This window comes from Trachypithecus francoisi, unplaced genomic scaffold (assembly GCF_009764315.1).
Source record: "Trachypithecus francoisi isolate TF-2019V2 unplaced genomic scaffold, Tfra_2.0 Contig00786, whole genome shotgun sequence".
Classification (NCBI taxonomy): Eukaryota; Metazoa; Chordata; class Mammalia; order Primates; family Cercopithecidae; genus Trachypithecus; species Trachypithecus francoisi.
In genome coordinates, this window is record NW_022680898.1 from 32,023 (window position 1) to 54,482 (window position 22,460).

Genomic DNA, 22,460 nt, shown 5'->3' on the forward strand with positions numbered 1-22,460 from the left:
ATTAAAATCAAGCAAATTAACCTTCAGAAACTCTGCTCTGGGAGAAATGTTAAAAGACAGAAGGAAAAATAACATAGATGAGACGCTTGAATCTACACAAAGGCAGGGCCAGAATCAGTGAAGGAACAAGTGGAGGTAAAATCACACCTTTTCTGTTGCTTATTCTTGCAAGGTCTAAAGGAATACGGTTTGTTTAAAATAATAGTGACAATGTATTTGGTGACTATATAGCATATGGATAAGTTCATGAGGGGTTAACTGGGAATTCTGTCGGGTTAGGTACCTGCACTGCACACTAAGTGATGTACCGTTACTAGACGGTGGACTGGGCTAGGTAAATATGTATATTGTAAAGCCTAGGACAAAAAGCAGTTCTAAAAGCCATATGATCCATATGCTAAGAGAGGCTACCAATGCTCAGGTAAAACCTGAAGAGACAACAACATAAAGAAAGAGGGACTTTTTACTTACAGGGGATACAGTTATCTATGTAGAAAACTCCAAAGAACTGCAACAAACTGCTGAATCAATAAACGAGGTTTTCAAGGTCACAGGACACAATCAATATATTGATGATGACTGTTTAGCTGTATGTGACCAGTGAACAATGAGAATTTGATTTTTTAAGTTGCCCTTTACAACACCAACTCTACCTATTAAGTACTTAGGTCTAAATCTAAATGTCAGGCATAGGATCTCCTTGCAGAGACTACAAATATTGATGAGGAAAACAAAAAACAAATAAACAAACAAACAAAAAAACGAAGATCTGAATAAGTGGAGAGAGATGTCACATACATGGACCGAAGATTCGTAACTGTCAGAAGATTTCAAATCCTCCGCGACTGATTTATTGTAACATCAGAATCCCAATCAAAATTACAGCAATCACATTGCAGATATCAACATATTGACTCAAAATTTCGTATTGAAGCACAAATGTGCTAGAAAAGAAAAGCCATTCTAAAAAAAGAGAACGGAGTTACAAAAGTCATAAGATGCGATTCTAAGACCTACTATAAAACTACAGTAATCGAGACAGGGTGGCATGTACTAAGAATACACACACAGTTCAATGCAACAGAGCAGCAAGCCCAGTAATCGAACTGCAGAAATATTTCTCAACTGATCCTTGACGAAGGCACGAGCACAATACAATGGGAAAAGGATAGTCTTTTCAATAAGTGGTGGTGGGAGATTTCGGGTCCATATGGAAAAAACATTAACCTAGACCAAGAACTCACACTTTAACGAAAATTAACTCAAAAAGGGCCAAAGTCCCGTATGTAAAACTCAAAATATAAAACACAGGAAATATAAAAATATGAAATATACGCCAGGCGCAGTGGCTCACGCCTGTAATCCCAGCACTTTGGGAGGCCGAGGCAGGTGGATCACGAGGTCAAGCGTTCAAGACCAGCCTGGCCAACATAGTGAAACCCCGTCTCTACTAAAAATACAAAAAAAAAAAAAAAAAAAAAAAAATTAGCCGGGCGTGGTGGCAGACGCCTGTAGTCCCAGCTTCTCGGGAGACTGAGGCAGGAGAATCGCTTGAACCTGGGAGTCAGAGGTTGCAGTGAGCCGAGATTGTGCCACTGCACTCCAGCCTGTACGATAGTACGAGACTCTGTCTCAAAACAAAACAAAACAAACAAGCAAACTATATTATATGTAAAGAAATATAGAAATGTAAAACACAGGGAAGAAAACACAGGAAAAACATCAACATGTCTTTCTGTTTCCTGATGGGGTTTTAGTCACAAACCCTACCACAGAGTCCGTGAACAAAAAGCAATAATTTGGAGTTTATTAAAACTTAAAACTTCTGCTGTGTGGAAGACATTACTGTTAAGGAAGAAAGACAACCTAAGGACTGAAAGAAAATATTTTCAAAGAGATATTTGAGAAAAGACTTGATTCCAAATATTCAAAGGACTGTTGACATTCAAAGACCAAACAACCACAAATAACCCAGTTTAAAAACGAGCTAAAGGTCTGAGCAGACACCTCACCAAAGATTTGGAAGCGATAAATGAGCATGTGAAAGAATGTTTACTGTTATTTGGCATTGATAGATAAATGCAAATTCAAATAATAATTACATGACACTACACATCTAACAGAATGGCTAAGACCCCCAAACTGACAAACCAACTGCTGCCAAGGATGCAGAGCAACAGGAACGTCCATTCATGTAAAGTGGGAAGTCTCTATCTTCCAGCAAATTTGGAAGGCAGTCCGCTTGGTTCTTAACGAGGCTCAACAGTCTTGCCACAGTGTCCAGCATTCTCGCTATTAAGTATCTGCCCAGTTTGCTTCAAAACATATGTGTCGTCAAACAAAATACAAATCCAGGATTAGTAAGGAGAAACTTTATTCAAAAGGATGAGTAGAAGGAGGCAAGGTGTGTGGAGGGGACTTTTGCAGGAGGACATGAGTAGGTAAAGCACAGGTAATGCTTTAGGGCAGTGAAACTATCGTGTGCGTTATAGACGGAATGTTTGCTTCCCGCCCAAATTCACGTGTTGAAGCCCCGACTCCCAGTGTGATGGTATTTGCAAGTAAGGCCTCTGGGAGGTAATGGGGTTTGAGGTTATGAGGTCATGAGGGTGGAGTCTTTATGATGGGGTTCGTGTCCTCCGAAGAAGAGGAAATAAAAATAGCTCTCTCTGTGTGAGGACATCACTACGGAGATAGTGAATGTCCTCACACAGGCTGAAATGCAGCATGTGACAAAAGCTTCTAACCTTACCAACGGGTGAAAAGCTTCACTGAAGGCTGTGAAGTACAAAGTGCTGAAGTAAGCAACTCTGAAAATGAAAGAAGTGTGTAAGGCTAAAGACAAAGGAAATTGTACATATGCAGCATACTCGACTAGACAAACCTGTTGCGGGTATGGACACAGGTTGAAAAATCTGATACCGTTCTCCATGTATACTGGAGCTGAACAATTAGGAAATGGATGGTGGAGGGTGAGAGGCAGGTTTTTCACTGCTGGAGAGGGAGGTGCAGATCGTAATGTGGTGGGGGCAAGAATGATTCGTGCTGCAATGGAATAGAGTTGCAGACATGGGTAGGAACTCATAGTCAGCTTATTATAGATCCTCATGGTCACGTATCAAAATATTTGTAGAAATATATATATATGGGTTAGTATACATACATATGTATTTCCTCTCTGTTTCGGCAGAGAGGGTCTAGAAACCACTAGACTCTGGCAGGTACGAGCACACCTACTTGCCAGACGTTGGTCTCTGATACCATTTTCTAATAAAAGGAAACAGAGATCCTTGGAGAATTGGCTGATCCTAGGAGCTAGGAAATAGGCCAGACAAGTCTAGAACGTATGCAGGACAGAAATGTGCAGGATGAGCCACAAAGCAAGGAATTACACAAAATGGAACCGCAAATAATGGGAGCATACCAACGGGACCTAGGGGTGAACTGAACATGCTCCCAGTGGCCACAACTGCAAAAATGATAATAATAAAAAAGAAATAGCAAAGTATTGGATTATAATCTAAAGTATCAAGTAAGTATCCATGAAAGTATCATGATATACATAAACGATTGAATAACGAAATCAATGCAGGAGCATAGACAGCTGTGCCGTGAAGGAGAATTCCAAAGAATGTATGTAGATACTCTGCCTCAAAGAAAGGATTTATAACTTAGCACCAGTTAGGTGTGAACTTGGCTTAATGACTTCCTTCCAAAGAGTAGCATGTGGACAGGGGTTAAAAGAGTAACTTTTCGTGGAAGCACCCTGTCCAACACTGCTTCTGCCAGGTGACCAAGGTCAACTTACACAATCAAAACTGATGTTGATATTATGCACCCTTGATGCGATCAGACGAAAACAGCTCTTTACCTTTGTGGTGATTCTCCGGTAGCTCACAACATCAGTCCAATCATGAGATAAGCATTAGAAAAATCTGAGTTGAAAAATATTCTAGGGAGGCTGGAGCAGGCGGATCACTTGAGTCTAGGAGTTCGAGACCAGCCTGGGCAACATGGCAAAACCTTGTCTCTGCAAAACACACACACACACACACACACACACATACACACATCACAAATTAGACGGGCATGTTGGTGCATGCCTGTAGTCCCATGTACTATGGGAGGCTGAAGGAGGAGGATGGTTTGAACCTGGGATGTGGCGGTTGCAGTGAGCTGAGATCCCACCATTGCCGTTGCATACTCCAGCCTGGGTGACAAAGCAGGGAACCCTGTCTCAAAAAAAAAAAGAAAGAAAGAAAGAAAAGAAATAAAGAGAAAGGAAAAAAAAAGATATTCTAGAAAATACCTCACTAGTAACCCTGAAAACTCTCAAGGTCATGGAAACAAGTAAAGTCTGAGAAGTTGTCCCAGCCTATGATGATTAAATGTAGTGTGGTAGGCTGCATGGTACCTTGGAACAGGGGGAAAAAAAAAAAAAAGATATTAGGTAGGAAGTAGGAAACCTGCAATAAAGTGCGGAATTTAGTTTTTTCTGCCTCTCAAATACCACCAGCAGGGAACAGTTGGGGCTGCTGTGTCGGCAGATAAGCCAAACACACAAAAATAGCATCGCAAATGCTCTGAAAATAAACTTTTAAAAAATCCCGGAACCCAAAAATGGACACCAGAATCTACATGCTAAACCTAAAGAAAGTAGCTGACTTCTAACATCAAATAGTTGTCTCATGTCCGGAGACTCCTAAAGTAACAAGCAAAATACATTGTATGCGGTAGAGCAGAGCCCACCATGTCAAGAACCAGGAATAACACAACTTGAATGAGGAAATACAATCTAGTGGTGCCAACATAGAGACGATGCACACGTTGCCATTATCTGACAAACGTTTTACAGCAACCATCACAAAAATGCTTCATTATGTAATTGCAAATAGTCTGGAACCAGACTAGAAAATGGAAAATCTCAGCGATGAGTAGAAGACGTATAAAAAAGAAATGATGGCACAGAAAACGAAAACAGTAACAGAATTTGGAAACATTGCTGGATGCACTCGATAAGAGACCTGTGATGACAAAAGATACCATCATCGTAATGGAGGCCCAATCAATAAGACTGACGGCCGGGCGCGGTGGCTCACGCCTGTAATTCCAGCACTTTGGGAGTCCGAGGCAGGCAGATCACCGCGGGCCAACGTGGGGAAACCCCGTCCCTACTAAAAATACAAAAATTAGCTTGGGTGGTGGCGGGCGCCTGCAATCCCAGCTACTTGGGAGGCTGAGGCAGGAGAATCGTTTGAACCCGGGAGGCAGAGGTTGCAGTGAATGGAGATTGTGCCATTGCTCTCCAACCTGGGTGACAGAGGGAGATTCTTCCTCAAAAAACAAAACAAACAAACAGAAAATAGGATTGACTACGCCTGAGCGAGAGAGAGAGGTCATGGAATGATTAAAAGCTGAATGGATCCTCAGTAAATTTAGGACAATAACGAAGTCCCAATATCCCTACGACTGGAGTATCAAAAGTAGAGAGTGGACTGAAAGAGTAATATAAGAAAAGAAGGCTGAAAATATCCAAATTTTAATGAAAACCATAAACCCATAGATTCTGGAAAATGAGCAAACTTCAGATAAGACAACCACAAAGCAATTCACACCAACACACACAGCATAGTCAGTTTTTGAAGCTGATAACATCACTGAAAGCAGCAAGACCGAAGTGGTTCATTGATTATAGGAGAACACCAGTTTTAATGAGGGCAAATGTCTCCTCTGACCAGTGGGGGTCATTAGGAAGTGTCCTGAAAAGTTTCAGGTGTTGAACAAAAGTCCTGTCAGCTGTGAATTCTGTATCCAGTGATACCATCCTTCATGGATGAAGGGGGAAATCGAGACATTCTCAGGTTAAAGAAAGCATTTTGTCACGAGCAGACTCACGGTGAAAGAATGGCTAGAGCAGGTGCTCCAAACAAAAGAGGAAAGAATGAAAGATGGCGTCTGGAAGTATCTATCAGAAAGGAGTCAAGACCAGTGGAAAAAACACCCTTAGGGGACAAACATTAAGCCACCGTTTTCCTTGTGAATTGTGGAAGTCATGTTTGATGATTAAAGCAAAAAATATGAAACCATCCAATACTCCAGACATCGTTGTCTATAAGCAGAAAGGCAGAGGGGCTAAAAGGGGCTGATGCTTCTACACTTCAATGGAAGTGATGAGAACTGGATACCAGGAGCCTGTGGTAAGTCACATATGCACATTGAAAATCCCAGAGCAACCACTGAGACAATTTTACAAAACAAAGCACTCGAAAACACTTTCAGAAATCAAGATAAATCCTGCAAAGTGTACACGTAAGCCACAGAAGGGCAAAAAAAAAAAAAAAAAAAAAAAAAGGAGGTCTCGGTTAGCCAAGACACGGAGGAAACAAAAGAAAACAAACAGTAAGTCTGTGGACTTAAACACTAGCCCAGCGATCATGGAAATGAACTAAAAACATATATGAAAAGGTAGATATTGGCAGAGTCAGTGAGAAACACAGTCTGACTATCCCATGTTTATATGAAACTCAGTTCCACTTTGGTTGCCCTGGGTAAATGAAAAGGATACAACGGGTGGGAAAAGTCACATCAGGTAAACATTAATTAAAACAGCAGAAGTAGGTATGTCAACATTAGGTAAAGAGGACTTGATCGCATCGAAAATTACGAGAGAGAAAAATAAAACACTACACCCGAGAAAAAGAATCAAGCCCCCAAGAAGACTTCAGAGGAGTCTTTCCGTGCCCCTCCCACACGCCCCTCCAATTACAGTGCGTGGGCGTTCCTCTCTGTTCCCAGAGCCCCTGGTTCTTATTTCCGTCAGAGCAAAGTGTCCCAAGGCGTTGGGGGCTGTATTTGCATACACCTGATCCTAAATGAATGTGAGTGCTTTGGAAAGCCTGATGCATCTCCACATCCCAGCGCCCAGGCGGGGTATCTGGTGCCCTGCAGGTGTTTGTTGAATGCCTCATGACTGCCTTTCAGGTCAGGGAAGGCTGTTGTGATAGGGTCAAGGGAAGGGTCTCTTTACATCGCATTCAACAAGGGGCCAATCCTACTGGCGCAGGCAAGGAGGCTGCTCAGCGACTGACCGGGAAATGAGGGTGGGGGGTGGGCACGCGCTCCGGAGGCTGCAGGCGCCATGGGCAGAGTGAGGAACCGGGCCACCGCTCAGCCGCGGAGGCGAAAGAGGTCCGCGGATCCTCCCGCCGGCTGCGCGGCCATCGCGGTCACGGGCGCTAGCCGCGCGCAGTGCCCCCGGGTCCAAGTCGGGGTCCGGAGCCACGCGGCGGCCAAGAGGTGGTTGGATAGGTGGCGACGGAAGCGCCGCTGTCGGCGGGTCCGGAAGGCGGGCCCCAGAGACCGGCTGCCCTCCGCGCCACCCCCGGATCCGCCGGGACCCGCCCCGTCCCCCAAGGAGCTGGACCTGGGCGCACAGCGGGAGCGCTGGGAGAGGTTCAGGAAGCTGCGGGGCCTCAGCTGCGAGGGCGCCGCCAAGGTCCTGCTGGACACCTTCGAGTACCTGGGCCTCGTGCATCACACGGGGGCTGCCACTGCGGCGCGGTCCGCTTTGCGGTCTGGGCCCCGGCAGATCTGCGCGTGGTGGATTGCAGCTGCAGGCTGTGCAGGAAGAAGCAGCACCGCCACTTCCTCGTCCCGGCCTCGCGCTTCACTCTGCTCCAGGGCGCGGACAGCATCGTCAACTATCGGTCCGACACGCACCCGGCGCTGCACAGCTTCTGCAGCAGGTGCGGGGTGCAGAGTTTCCACGCAGCTGTCTCCGACCCCCGCGTGTACGGCGTCGCCCCGCACTGCCTGGACGAGGGCACCGTGCGCAGCGTGGTCATCGAGGATGTCGGCGGTGGCGACCCGGGGGAGGAGGCCGCCGAGGAGCCCAAGGCCATCCACAAGACGTCCTCCCAGTCAGCCCCTGCCTGTCCCCGCGAACAGGAGCAGTAATTGGGGCCGCAAGCCCGCCCGAAACCGGCCCGGGCGGCCCTGCGGGGAGCGTCCGAGTACCTGCACAGATCACATGCTGTGAAAGAGGTGTTTCTGGCCTGGTCAAACCGTGGATTCCCTTCCAATATTTGCCCTTCCTCTCCACTAGTTTTCAGTGAACTCGCTTACGATCAAATCTTGAACACACCTTTGTCTGTGTAGCACAACGTTAATCTTGCAATTCGATAAGCAAGAAGAGTGTCTCTGATTTTTCAAGCCATCCATTGTATCTCTTGCTATTACTGTTCTGCCTACAGTTGTCACAAATCACCTGCAGATGATTCCTGTGTACCGTACGTTCCTGGTGCTATTGTGAACAGGCTTGTTGTTTTCAGCGCTTTGCGTCTGGTGTTTAGGACGGCAACACACAAACAGTTTGTAAACATGTACTAGGACGTCTTCCATTGATTATGGTGTGCGTGCGCTCCCGCACCTGTGAGTTTTAGGTAGACGTTCATATTTTCACTACTTAGATTCGAGTTATGCTATTTCCTGTTTTTTTAATGATATATTTCAAGATTTGGTCGTGTTACATACCTCATTACTCTTAATCACCAAAAGCTGTTACTATTTTGCTTGTTTTTGTTTGGAAAGTGTCTCTGGGTAAGGAGATGGGGATACAGGAACGAGAAAGACACTGTCCACACAGGAATGAGAAAGACACCCGTGCATTGTATGCCCTCTTTAATCTTTTGAAATACCTGTCTTGTACATGTGTTAAGTATAATAGAAATCAGTAAATACCTTCTAGGAAACGATGTGTGTTGTGTGTCTGTAATGTCCGGCTTGGCTATGGCAAGGCTTGGCTCTTGAAAGTACTTGGTCTCAGATTATTTGAGAAGGTGGTGCTGACTCTGGCTTTTGTAGTAGAGACAACTTCCCCAGGGTCCCCTACATTTCTGATGAGGGGAATTAGCAGAGGTTTACACACTCGGCCTCTGGGGACACACTACCTGTCTTTGAATCCTGGACCTGCTGCCTACTCGCTATACAACCGGTATGGAGTAGATTAAACCCGATTCCTCAACTTGCTCTCTCCTCAAGAATGTTAACAGCTAACAGAGTGTTTGTTCTCAGGGTAAACACGGTGCCTTGCCTTGACTACCTGATCCATGAATGCTTGTTTTCTCCATTTCAGGCCCCCAAAACTCTTCCTATCAAGGCACCCAGACAATATGAAACTGCATTGTTTAGGGGCGTCCATACACATGAGAAAACCATGAAGAATCGGCAGTGAAATAATCTAAGCCAGCATCAGGTTAAGGTTTAACTCTATGGAAGAGGAACAGCTTTGAGTGGGGGGTGTGTCCTGCATTCCTGTTCCTCTTGCTATGTAACAAACGGCCCCACAGTGAGTCCATAAAATCACCGCCATTGCATCATATGCATGGAATTTCAGAGGCAGGAATTCAGAAAGGGCACAGTGGACATGGCTTGCCTTGCATGGTCTGGGACCTCAGCTGCAGAGGCCTGACTGGCTGGGGACTGGAACCATCTGAAGGCTCATTCACTGACGTCCCTGGTGCCTGCATAGAGAGGAGTGGAAGACTAGGCCTGGCGAGTGGAGGGCCTCCGTGTTACCACTCTATGGCCTTTGGCTTCCTCACAGCAGGGTGGGCCTCCCAGTAGTCAGGCTTCTGACCTCATGACTCGGGCTCCAAGTAGCACTCTTCCGTATCCAAGGTGAATGTTGCCTCACCTCTCACAGGCAAGACTCAGAAGTCATGTTGAGTCAACTGTGTCATACTCTGTTGATTAGAGGTGAGTCACAGTCTTTTCAGATTCAGGCGTGGGAGGGAGATTAAATCGGAGGTCTCGGTATGAACGGGGCAACTTTTATCACAGTACGAGAGATGGGAGATATTCTTGTGGCCATAGAGTCTGGCACAGTGGGCTCCTAGGGAGCTGGTTATGTTTCATTCGGTTCTCCCACATGGTGGCCACTCAGATGTGCTTAACGGGTCACATATTGTTTGTGTACAGCTGTGTGTGATTGAAGACATAAGAAGGAAACAAAATAGGTGACTGACTCCTATCTCTGAGCAAGACCAAGAGCAGACTAAATGAATGACTGGAGGTACGGAGGGAAGACGACAGTCAGAAGGGGGCTGGCTGCTTAGTCCTGGAGCCGACCTTGGCCATGCCCACGCAAACCCAGTCCAGGGTAGAAGTCTTATTGTCTTTGGGACCGTAGGTATTTCTGACCCCACCAGAAATAGTTAACTTCCTGCTGGTTGCATATGCTGGACTGCCTTAGCCCCATGCCACTGACTGCCCCTTCCTCTATCCTTTCTAAGCCCTTTGTTCACTTGTTCATCCATTCCACAAGCATTTACAGCGGGTTTGGAATGTGTCAAACAGAATGTGAGAAGGACTTAAGGCTATGGACAAAAAGTGGAGTTGGGTAAAGATGGTCAAGCGAGGTTCTTAGAATGTAGCTCAGTTCGTCCGTAGAATACCATAGGGAAGGAAATGGAAACACCCCCCTCTCAGTAGAATGGAAGAGCGCATCTGGCACCGGATCCACAAAGGCCGCTTGTTTGTATGCTGGCTCTTCAGATGACATCTTAGGACGAACTCCAGACTAGAAGGTGAATTTCCTTTCTGACAAGTGTCAAGGGAAGACTTGGAAATGTGTTTAAAAAGGAAAATTCCCATCATGAAACCAAATGGAAGACAATATCACTGGTCATAAAATATAACTAGAAATAGATGTAATGAAAATGCTTATTATTATACATAATTTCTATTATTTTGTTCTATTTTTTGAGACAGATATTCGCTCTGGTGCCCAGACTGGAGTGCAGTGGCTCGATCTTGGCTCACTACAGCCTCCACCTCCCCTGCTCAACTGATCCTTTCACCTCAGCCTCCCAAGTAGCTGGGATTACAGGCACGTGCCACCACAGCCCGCTAATCTCTTGCTGTATTTGTAGAGATGGGGTTTCGCCATGTGAACCAGGCTGATCTTGAACTCCTTAGCTCAAGCTTCCCAACTGCCTCACTTCCCAGAGTGCTGAGATTACAGGTGTGATACATAATTTGTACATGTACCTTTGAAAATGAAAAATATGAAATAGACCTAAGCACCCTCTCTCTCTCTAACAAATACTTCACGTGTGTTCCTTTATTTACTTCTCACTAAAATCTTTCAGAACTCCTATTGTTAATCTCAATTGGTGGAGGAAGAAACTGAGACGCTGATAATGGAAGGACCAAGCCCATGGATGCCAAGGGGGCAGGTGGCAGGGAGAAGTGGGAAAGCCAGGGTGATTGGACACCGTGGTCAGTAAGGACTGGGGAAAAAGTAGCTCTCAGGCACTTCTGCCCCATTCATCCTGGCCCCTCTCTGTTTTCATGGATCCAATTCTCTACGCATTTCACCCTATCTCCACCTCACATCAAAGGCAGCTCTTCATCCCTGGCCGAGATCCTTTGGCCAGCTGCCCGGTGCACGCCACCATGATACGGGCCTCCTGTAAAAATCTGAAACGACCGTAGATTAGATGCTCTGCTATTTCATGAGCCCCCACGTTGTTTGTTTATGTACCAATATACTTGTGTCTATGGCCACAAACGACCTGCATATCACAGTTTAGAAAACACTTACTTTGAGGACAGAGGCTTTGAACGGACATCCACCTGGGCTTGTGTCCCAACTCTGCTACTTGTTCCTGCCTGGAATGGCAACAAGTTTTAAAAGTTGCCTTCACCTTCTCTGTGAGGCTTCAATGAGAGCATGCACATGAAAGAACGATGGAGCTTAGCCTATATAAGCACTTACTACATATGGGCCCTTTTTATTCGTCCTGTTGTTGTTTGAGTAAAAATCCAAATGCAGCTTTTGTCTTAACTGCACACAGCCTGAGGTGTAGGCAGTACTTCCAGGACCGCTATCTCAGGAGCCATCATCCACACTTCTTTGATGTAAAAACTGAGCATAAAAGCAATTCAGCTACAAAAAGGTAGGGGGAGGGAAGAACATAGGCCTTCTGGTTCCTTATTAAGTTACAACTTGCCCTAGACCCTGTCATCTCCCAGTGTATGGTGTGAGGAACAGAGATAGCCTTTTCCGTTCAAAACTGTGTGACGGGGGCATGGGTCAGCAAAGTACAGGGTCCTGCAGGAGCACAGCAATAGGGCACCCTTTGTCAGACAAGTCAGTACACCGTTCCGGGCCTTGGTTTCCTCATCTGTACAACGGCGACAGAACTACATATATCTTAATTTACTGAGGATTTTAAGTGAAGTGCTGGAAGGAGAATATGGAGCTCCATGCCCTGATGCGTCAAATGGCCAAGAAATGTCACCCGCTGTTCCTAATATGACTTATGTTATTATACCCCGATATTTGGACCAAAGGGACCTAGACCTTATCACTTTTGCCTGGGACTCTGCAGTAAATGCCTCAATGAGTTACCCTGATAACTTCCCCTCCTCCATTATGACCAGGATCAAGGTTTTTCTGGGAATGGCACCACAATTTCTGTGACTCCACCACAATTCCTGAGACTTGACTCTGAGCCACTATCACAGTCTGCATGCTCTTCCCAATGTGAGGTGTGCGGTTGGTGGGGTTGATGCCATCACTGTCTCTCACTTAAATAGTAGACTTGAAGGGAGTGAAGGTCGTTCTCATGGGTCAGGCTGTAAAACATGTAAGCAACAGTGAATTCGGACCCACAAATGGACATTGGAGAAATTGTTAACAGCCGGGGAGAGCTGCAGATACTAGCTGGGGAAAACCAAATTACAGCCGCATGGTCTCTGAGATAAACTCTCGTCATCGCAAGGTGGCCAGTTCCCGCCTCTAGAAGACCCAGGGAGATTGCTCCCAGCATTCCAGAGATACTTGGTTAGGATTCGCATCTCTAACATAAGTGTTTCCAGTATCACATGCAGGCACAAGGGTGTCCACCGGAAAAACCGACTGTCTTGCCTGAGTATATCTTCTTGCACATTGGAAAATCTTTCCTAGAGACACTTTGACGAAGATTCTCTTTCCCATTTTCTTTCTGCCAACCTGAATAGGATCTTGCTAAATATGGGATGTTAAAAATTACGTTTCAGGAGATTGCATTTCTGGCTGTATTGGAGGGAAAAGAAAAACACCACATTGATCCTTCCCTCGCAAAGCAACGAAGGAACCGAGATGACAATGGTTCCCAAGATATGGACCTAATGCAATGGAAGAGAACTATCTGCAAGACAGAAGAAAGAGACATGTCGAGCCGTATGCCTGCCTCAGCCTACTGGCGGGAGAAGGAACTCAGGCGGAGCCTCGTTGTCTCCCCGAGTTGTGGAGTACGTGGTAGGAACATGAGTCCTCCTTAAAAAGGAAAGAAATCCTGCCATTTGTGACAACATGAATGAACCTGGAGCATGTTAGGTCAAGTGAAATAAGCCAGGCACAGAGAGACAAATAGCAAGTGATCTCACTTACATGTGGGGTCTCAGAATTAGAACTCACAGAAGCAGAGAGTACAAATGGTGGCTACTGGAGGTTAAGGGTTCGGGGGGCATAGGGAGTGTTGGCAATGAGTAGAAAATTTCTGTTAGACAGGGGGAATAAGTTCAAGGGAGCTATTGTAAGTCATAGTGGTTATATTCAATAGCAATAGATTGGTTATTTGAAAACTCCTAAGACAGTAGCTTTTAGGTGTTTCTACCACCACCACCACCACCAACAACAACAACAACAAAAACTGATAAATATGTGAAGGGTGGAATATGTTAATTAGCTTGATTTGGCCATTCCACAACGTATACAGATATCAAGCATCCTGAGGTACACCATAAATATATACAATGTTTACTTGTCAATTGAAAAATAAAAAAAGAAAAGCAAGAAAGTAATTTCACAAAATGATGAGGGACCACTAGACACGAAAGAGTGGATTGGACCTTACCTCACACTACACACAAAAATTAACTCAAAACAGATCAGAGACCTAAATATAAGAGCTACAATGATAAAACTCTTATAAGGAAATATAAGACTAAATCTTACATTTCTCTTCCGTAAGTCTTACGTTGTGACCTTCCTTTAGGCAAAGGCTTTTGTGTGTTTTTGTACGCATTCAACACCAAAGTACAAGCAACAAAACAAAAAAGTAGATAACGTGGACTTTTAGACAACCCATAGAAAATACATCTGATGGTAGACGTATCCAGGATATATAAAGAACTCTGATAAATCAACAGTCAAATGATGACCTAATTCAGAAATGAGCAAAAACTCTGAATAGACATTTTGCCAAAGAAAGTATACAAATGGCCAATAGGCACACGAAAAGCCACCCACCATCGTTATTAGCCAGTAGGGAAATGCAAATCAAAACCACAGTGAGCTACCACTTCATACTCAGTAGGATGACAAGAATAAAAAAGACAGGCGATAACAATTGCTGACAAGGATGTGGAGAGATTGGAGTCCTCATATATTGCTAGTGGGACTATAACATAGGGCAGCCTGGTTTGAAAGAATTTGGCTGCTCCTCAGTACTAGAAACAGAATTTCCTTATGGCCAGGAGGTTCACTCTTAGCTTTCTACGAAAGAGAAATGAAACTCTATGTCCAAACAAAATCCTGTACACAAACATACACGGTATCGTTATTCCTAGTGGTCAAAGACTGTGAGGGGCGCAGGCGTCCATCAGTTGATGAACTGATGGATGGAATTTAGTTTCTCCATTCAGGGGAGTATGGCTTGGCAACAAAAAAGGATGAAATACTGATACATGCCATAACACGCATGAGCCTAGAACACGTGATGCTGCATGAAAGAAAATCACAAAAGACCACATATTATGTGATTCCATTTGGAAGAACGTCCAGTATATGTAAACTTATGGACTAAGAAATTTGATTTCCATTTGCTTGGAGAAGGAGAACAGGGTGGGAAGTGACTGTTAATGTGTATGGGGCTTCTTTCCAACGTGATTATAAGGTTCTAAAATGAGATTGTGGTGATGGTTGCAGAACCTTGTAAATATGCAGAATGAAAAAAAAAAATAAAACCTGAATTGTACACTTTAAATGGGTGAAGTTTATGGCAAGTTTATGGATTACATGCCAACAAAGTCTTTTTTCAAAACTACTATTTATCGTCCACTTTACGTGCACTTACCTCTATTTATTTCCAAATGTACATGAGTAACATTCATGTCCACTAATTGGTTGAGACTTTTGAAAAGCACTGATAACCTGATGTATTTTTGGGAGATGAGAAGCAGAAATCAATGGTTAACGTGTAGTTTGGCAAGAGCTGTGACCGCAGTGAAACTTCATTTTCTCATCTTTGAAGTAATTACGTCTACTTTGACATGACATCGTGGGAATTAAATAACAATGAATATGAAACATTCAACTCAGTGCTTGGGATTAACAGACACTCCAGGAAGGGTGAAACTCATATTACTTACCGGAGTATGGGGAGGATTCATTAAGAAGGTAAATGTTTAAACAGTGTACTGAGTCTAGTATGTCAATTTCTTTTTTTTTTTTTTTTCCCAAGAAAGAACAAGGTTCAAGGTATTTGTGACAAGTTACCCTGGGGAGTGCAACCATTCTGGAGTTGTAACTGTGTTCAAGTCCCGGATCCCACTTGCAAGCTGTGTGACCACAGGCAAGTGACTGAAATTCTCCCTTGCAGTTGCCTCATCTCTGCCAACTCTGCATCTCTGCCAACTCGGCATCTCTGCCACAGCGATACTACTACCTTCCCTGGAGGGTTGCGCTCAGAATAAGAGATTAGAATGACAAAAATGGAGTCCGTTACTCCTGCATTTTCACTTTCTCCCTTTTTAAGGTCTTCTTTTCCTGATTCTAAAAATGTATTCAGGTATCCTTCAACCCAAATAACCTTCCTTTGTCTTCCGCTCTACCTACCAAACTCTTCCTCATTTCCTTTCAAATGAAGTACCCTGGACTTCTCTTCCTCACTCTTCAATTTCATGTAGTCTGTCTTCATTCACGTGGGCCCCCAAGCTGTCCCAACTGATAGGTATCCATAATGTAACAAGGATGTCCTACCTAATGAATCCCATGGACTCCTCTCTCCCTTCTGAGCTGGCCTTACATCTCCACAGCATCACCCTCCCTCCTTCCTTCACATCTGTGGTTCTACTTTTTCTCCTAGTTACTATCCTATTCCTCGGAGATTCCTTTCTCCATCTCCTTCCTGGGCTTCTGTTTCCCTGTGTGCTTCAGTGTTACTATTCTCTAAGTTTGGTCCTCGGCCAGCTCTTTACATGCTATCTTTCCTACATCCTGGGTTGAATTAACTCACGCTCATGGCTTCGTCTGGCTGATTGCTGAGAGGACTCACAAACGTGTATTCCTGGTCTGAAAGTAATCACTGAGCACCACACTGAAACGTCCAGTTGCCTTCTGTACATCCTGGATGTTTTCAGAAGCACCTCAAACGCAGATATATCTCAGTGCACTCCCCTCAGCTGCAAATTTGTGCATGCCCCTGTATTTAATGCTTCAACTGAGTACGCTAGCATTGTTCAGTCATCCAACCCAGAAACGTTCCTTCATCAAAGACCGGATGAACTTAGGCCTGAAGTCAAGAAACAGCAGAAGACTGGGGAAAAGTCAGATGAGTCCGGAGGCCAGTACCATGGACAATCGTAGACATCAACCTCAACCAAGCCCTATATGGGGGCCAGTTAGTCTACTGTATTTTCCCAACCAGCTCTCTCTCCAACTACCTGTAACGACCATTTATTATACAACTGTATGACTCTGGAAACCCCTGATCTCCTTTCGCTCACTCTCAGAAGCTAGCCGCACCTCCTGTTTTCCTGAGAAAATCCAAGACCTCAGGAAGGACTCTCTCCATTTCCTACAGCAATTGTGAACACCTACCTGCATGTACAGGTACAAGTTGTTGCCTTTCCTCCATTTATGACAGAACGTCCCTCCTGCTCTTTCCGGGTAATCCTTCAATGTGTGCTTCGAATCTCACTGTTCCTATCCTCCCAGGAATCTTATAGTATCCATCATACATATGCTCCTGATCGCCCCCGTCAACCTCAACCTGTCCTTCCCAAACATATCTTTCCAATAGCACTAAATCACACACTGGTCATGAAAACCTTTTAATGATAAAAATCAACAATCAAACACTCAAAGCACCCTCCGTCTTCCCCATATCACCCTGCACTCACTACCTTATCTCCTTCCATTCACAATGAAACTTAGAGCTTTCCACACTTGTCATTACTTCATCACCTATTCATCCTAAAACTCATTCTTGTCCCCCACATCCCAGTGAAATAGCTCTCTCAAAGGTCACCGTGGTGTTCATAAAGTTGAGCACAATGGAATGTTCTGTCCTCATGTCATTTTATATCTCCAACTCTATGAACAGGAGGAAACACTCTTCTTTTTGAGAAACTACCATTGAGTTGGCAGTTCGCAATTTTCCTTTGAATGGGCCATACTTTCAAGTTTCCTTGTAGGCTTTTGGATTCTTTTGTTGCTGCTGAAAACTAGGTCTTTGAATGTGGTAATGTGGCAACACTGAAAATTAGATCCCTACCTTCTCCAGGATTTGCAGTTGTTGATTTCTGAAAGCTGCGGTCGTTGATTTGTCTAGAGGGTTTTCCAAACCCTTTTGGGAGAGCCTGCATTCGTTGTCACGTGTGGCCACTGAACTCTCTGTTCCTTTAGTTTGTTTTCAGCTTGTATTTTGACAGCAATTTCCTTGACAGCCCAGAGCTTACAAAAAAAAAAAAAAGAAAAGCAAAAAATTCCTCTGTCAGCCTTTGTGGATTCGCTCTGGGCTGCAGCACTCCTTCAACCCTCAGCCAGGCCACTTGAATGATCTAATTTCCCAAATGGTCTGTCCGCCAGCATATCCCCCAGGTTTTGTGTTATCTGCTATAGGTTTCAACTGTAGTTTCTGCCTCACGCAGCTGCAGTTTTTTGATTTGCCTTATAAGGTTTTCAGGAGCTGCCCGACATTTTTCTGCTCCGACTTCCCTGTTAGGTCAAACAGAGAGGAGCATCTTGCTTCTGTCTTTCAGGAAGCCCCTAGACAGCTTAGAACTGATGAAAACCATGATTTTTGAATAAGCTCTGCTCTGCTCCCTCCGGAACCAGGTACCAGGGTTCCACACGGGGGATACAGGCTGCTGGGTGCAATGCCGCCACCAGGTCCGGGAGAAGGTGGAAGGAGGGCAAAGGAAAACGCGACAACGTTTCCCTACGATTTTTTCTTTACGCCAACTTCTTTGATTGTGGTAAAATATGGAGACCATGACATTTGTCATTTTAACCCTTTTTAGTTTACATGTCACTGGCACATAAGTACATTCACATTGTTGTGCAACCCTCTCCATTATCCATTTCCAGAAGTTTTCATCTTCTCAAACAGAAACTTTGTGTGCCTCACACAGTAACTCCCTTTCTCCCCATTTCCCACAGCCCTGGTGATCTCTATTCTACCTTCAGTCTCTAAGCATTTGTCTCTTCTCAGTACCTCACAGAGGTGAAATCTCACAGTCTATGTACTTTCGAGCCCAGCTCACTTTCCCTGGCATAAAACCTTCGAGGTTCATCTATGTGGTCCCACATGGCAGGATTTCATTCCTTAAAGTTGTATCATGTGTATGCCACATCTTCTTAATCCATTCATCCTATGATAGACTATATCTTTCTTTCTTTCTTTCTTTCTTCCTTCCTTCCTTCCTTCCTTCCTTCTTCCTTCCTTCCTTCCTTCCTTCCTTTCTTTCTTTCTTTTTTTTTTTTTTTGACAGGGCCAGGTGGGAGTACAATGGTGCGATCTCGGCTTACTGCAACCTCTGCCTCCCGGTTTCAAGCGATTCTCGTGCCTCAGCCTCCTGAGTAGCTGGGACCACAGGCATGCACCACCACACCCGGCTAGTTTTTGTAGTTTTACTAGAGATGGGTATCGCCATGTTGGCCAGGGTGATCTTGAACTCCAGACCTCAAGTGATCTGCCCTCCCCGACCTCCTAAATTGCTAGGATTACAGGCGTGAGCCATCCGGCCCGGCCCAGTGATAGACATTTAATGTGTTGTGTACCCTGGCTATTGTGAATAGTGCCCTAAAAATGAACCACTCACAGACAAATACTAGGTGATTCCACTGAAACGAGGAATATACAATAGTCAGCTCATAGAAGCAGAGAGTAGAATGGTGGTTACCTGCGGCTGAATGGGGTGGGAGAAATGCGGAGTTGCTCATCAGTGGGCGTCAAGTTTCAGTTATGCCAGAAAAACAAGCTCTGGAGACTTCCGTACAAGATTGTGCTCACGGTTAACACTGTCTTGTACACGTTAGGGTTTGGTAAGAAGGTAGATCTTATGTTAAGTGTTTTTGAACAATATTGTAAATGACACTCTCGGGCAGTCTTCTCTGACCCCTCAAACTAGGTCAGGTCACCATGTTAGTTAAAGCAGCCTAGGTGCCTTTTCTTCATATCACATGCCATAGTGAAAGAATTCATACAAACACGTAGAAGAGTGTTTGCCACACAGCAAGCACTGAATAGATTTAACTACTAGTACAATTTCAACATACAATTGTGTCATGTTTTCAGCTCTTATTACCTACATTGAATAAAATTGGAGTTGGATGTGAAGCAGTTACTTTGTTCATTCATAAAGTTAGCTCTGTTCTGCGTATTGAGAAGAGAGCAGGAGACACAAACATAATTTTTGATGAACTTGCGTGTCCCCTCAATCTATAAGGTGACACTAAGGCAGAGACAGACACTGTTTTCCTGCAGGTCCACAGAGAGCAGCAGACAGGCTTTGCTCAGGGTGGGCTGAAGGGGCACTGCCAGATTCCTTGCGGAAGGTGCCTTTGACAACAGAAATCCACCTGCACAGGTGGCTGCACTCCTGTCCAAGGCTCAAGAAGGCCCGGTGCTGGGATTTCAAACAGTGTCCATCCCTCCTGTCCCTGTCACTCCTCTCCTTTGATGTGAGCCCTAGGAGGCAATCTCCCTGTTGCACAAAAGAGTTCCTGTCTGTCCCTGAGCTCACTGCCTGCTCCTCAGGAGTTAGTCAGAGCAGCCAGAGAAAACATCTACCGTATCCTGTACTCAGTCTCCAGACAATTGGCCATCGTCCACCTCCACTCCCAGTCCTTGAAAACATGCTCAAGAGAGCCACCCCTACAACTCAACAGAGCCAGAGACAAAGCTCAGGGGTATCCCAGAAGCATTCCCCCACCTTCCCATTCCTGCCTTCAAGAAACTTCCCCTCTCCCTCTAGGAGGCTGGGAAGTCTGGTTTGGTTCTGTCACATGTCGCGCACAGCCAAAGTAGGGGAAAGACAGGCACAACTGAAGGAATCCGGGAGCAGCAGCCAAAATTCAAGGGAAACATGATAGGGTACTGCACTGGGGAGGTGCCTAGTCTTCCTGTCACACTGGTACATACCTTGCCACTTAGGTGTAGTCACATAACCTCTCCAACCCCGGGTCTTCATCCGTCGAATGTGGTAATAACCCCGTACCATTGGAATCCTGAGAGGCTTCAATGCCCCCTAATGGATGTAAAGTGCTGAGCACACAGCCTGGAGCCAGAGAAAACTTGTAATGTTGAAAATTTAAACTTGGCATGTTATCTCGTTTTCCTTTATTTTTTCTAAAATCACCCTTCCTTTCACTAATGAACCCCTCCACAAAGCGTCTTTTCTCTCTCCCTCACTTCACGGCCAGGTGTCTTGAAGAAGGTGTGGGTGCTCCGCCACCATTCCTCCACCTCTCTCTCACCTGTCAGCCTGCACCTGACCTTCACTCTGGCACCCACCCGCACGCATTGTCTTTCATTGACTGATATCTCCTGTGGCCTCTGGCTCACTACACGTAATGAAAATTGTCCAGTCTTCAATTGCATGACCTTCCTCCCTCTCTGATACCACGGAGCACTATTTCCTCCTAGAAACGCTCTTATCTTTTCAATTCTGTGACACTGCTTTCCCGATGTTGTTCTCCCTTTCTGGCCATTCACGTAGCTCCTCCATAAGCTCATCCTCCACTACCCGGGCGTTGCGTGTTTGACTTCCTCTGGGCTTGGTCCTAGGGCCACTTATTATCAATCCATGCTCTCTCCCTAAGGCGACCCCAATCTGACCCTCACCTCGAACTAGCCATCTATAAGTCACCAAGGATATTTCTTTACCAGGCCACACCGTCAGCACAGCTCCAGACTAGAATGACCAACTCTCTGTGCAATATATCCGATTGAGTGTGTTAAAGGCAACTCCGACTCCACAGGACCAAGGACAAATGCGTGCTCATCCCCCTGTATTTGGTTCCTTTTCAGTGTTGTCATCCCATTCGATGGCATCAGACTCTATTCAGTGGTACACGCCAGCAATTTAAGCATCATCCTTGTCACCTCTTTCTCCCTTACCTGTTGCATGGTATTCTTGCCAACTCTTACAGATTTTTCTCCTAGATATCCGTCAAGCTTCTCCCTTTTTTCCATCTTCACTATCACTATTCTTGCCCAAGTTCTCACCATGTCATACTTTGACAATTTGAAGTGTTTCCTAACTGGCCATTACCCACATTCACTCTGGCCTCTCTCCAGTCCAAATTTGTCCACATGATATTTACAAGAAGAGGATGTCACATACACACACACATGCACATCCCAGTCACTCCACCTGGTTACAACCGTAAAAGCTCTTCCATGCTCTCAGGGTAAAAGCCAAAATCTTCAGCATAGCCTAAGTGTTCCGACCTCTCCCTGAGGTTCAGGACTAGGGTGCGACAAGAGAGGCACTTGGGATGCAAAATTTAAGAGAATGTTCACAGCCAGAGTCGTGCCAGTGGAGTGTCGGCAACAGGGAATGTTGCAGTTTTGCACCTGTGGTGCCACTCTTGATTCAGCCCTGCCATCCTAGCCCATCCATTGTAGTCACAGTAATAACTGCTCACATGCACTGAATGACTGCCACTGGTCATCAGAGTTGATGGTTCTGTGTGCTTTACAGTCACGATGTCACTGAATTCTCACAAGAACCCTGTAAGGTAGCTTTTTTCATCATCCGATGGGATACAGGTAAAGGCCCCACAAGGTTCAATCACTTGGGCCCCTGTTACAGAGCTACTCACTGAGAGAGCTCTGGGCCAAATGCAGGCCATCTGATTACACAGACTCAGTTACCAGGCTGAGTGGCCCTCAGCCACTTTCCTTCTTTGACTCCCCATCTCACAGCACTCTCCTACTTGTGCTTTTCACTCCAGTCACATAAAACCTCTTCAGTTCCTTGGACTTGTTACAATAATGCTACCCACAAGGCCTTCATACATGCTGGTGCTCTCAGTAAGGACTGAACGACCACCACTGCTTTCTTTTTTTTTTTTTTCTTTTTTTTTTTGAGACGGAATCGCTGTTCCCCAGCCTGGAGTGCTGTGTCATGATCTTGGCTCACTGCAAACTCCGCCTCCCAGGTCCAAGGGATTCTCCCGC

At 45.2% G+C, this 22,460-nt stretch overlaps 1 pseudogene; it reads left to right on the forward strand.

Moving 5' to 3' along the window:
• Positions 1 to 6,842: 6,842 nt before the first annotated feature.
• LOC117088944 lies at positions 6,843 to 8,090 on the forward strand (annotated as a pseudogene).
• The last annotated feature ends 14,370 nt before the right edge of the window (positions 8,091 to 22,460 follow it).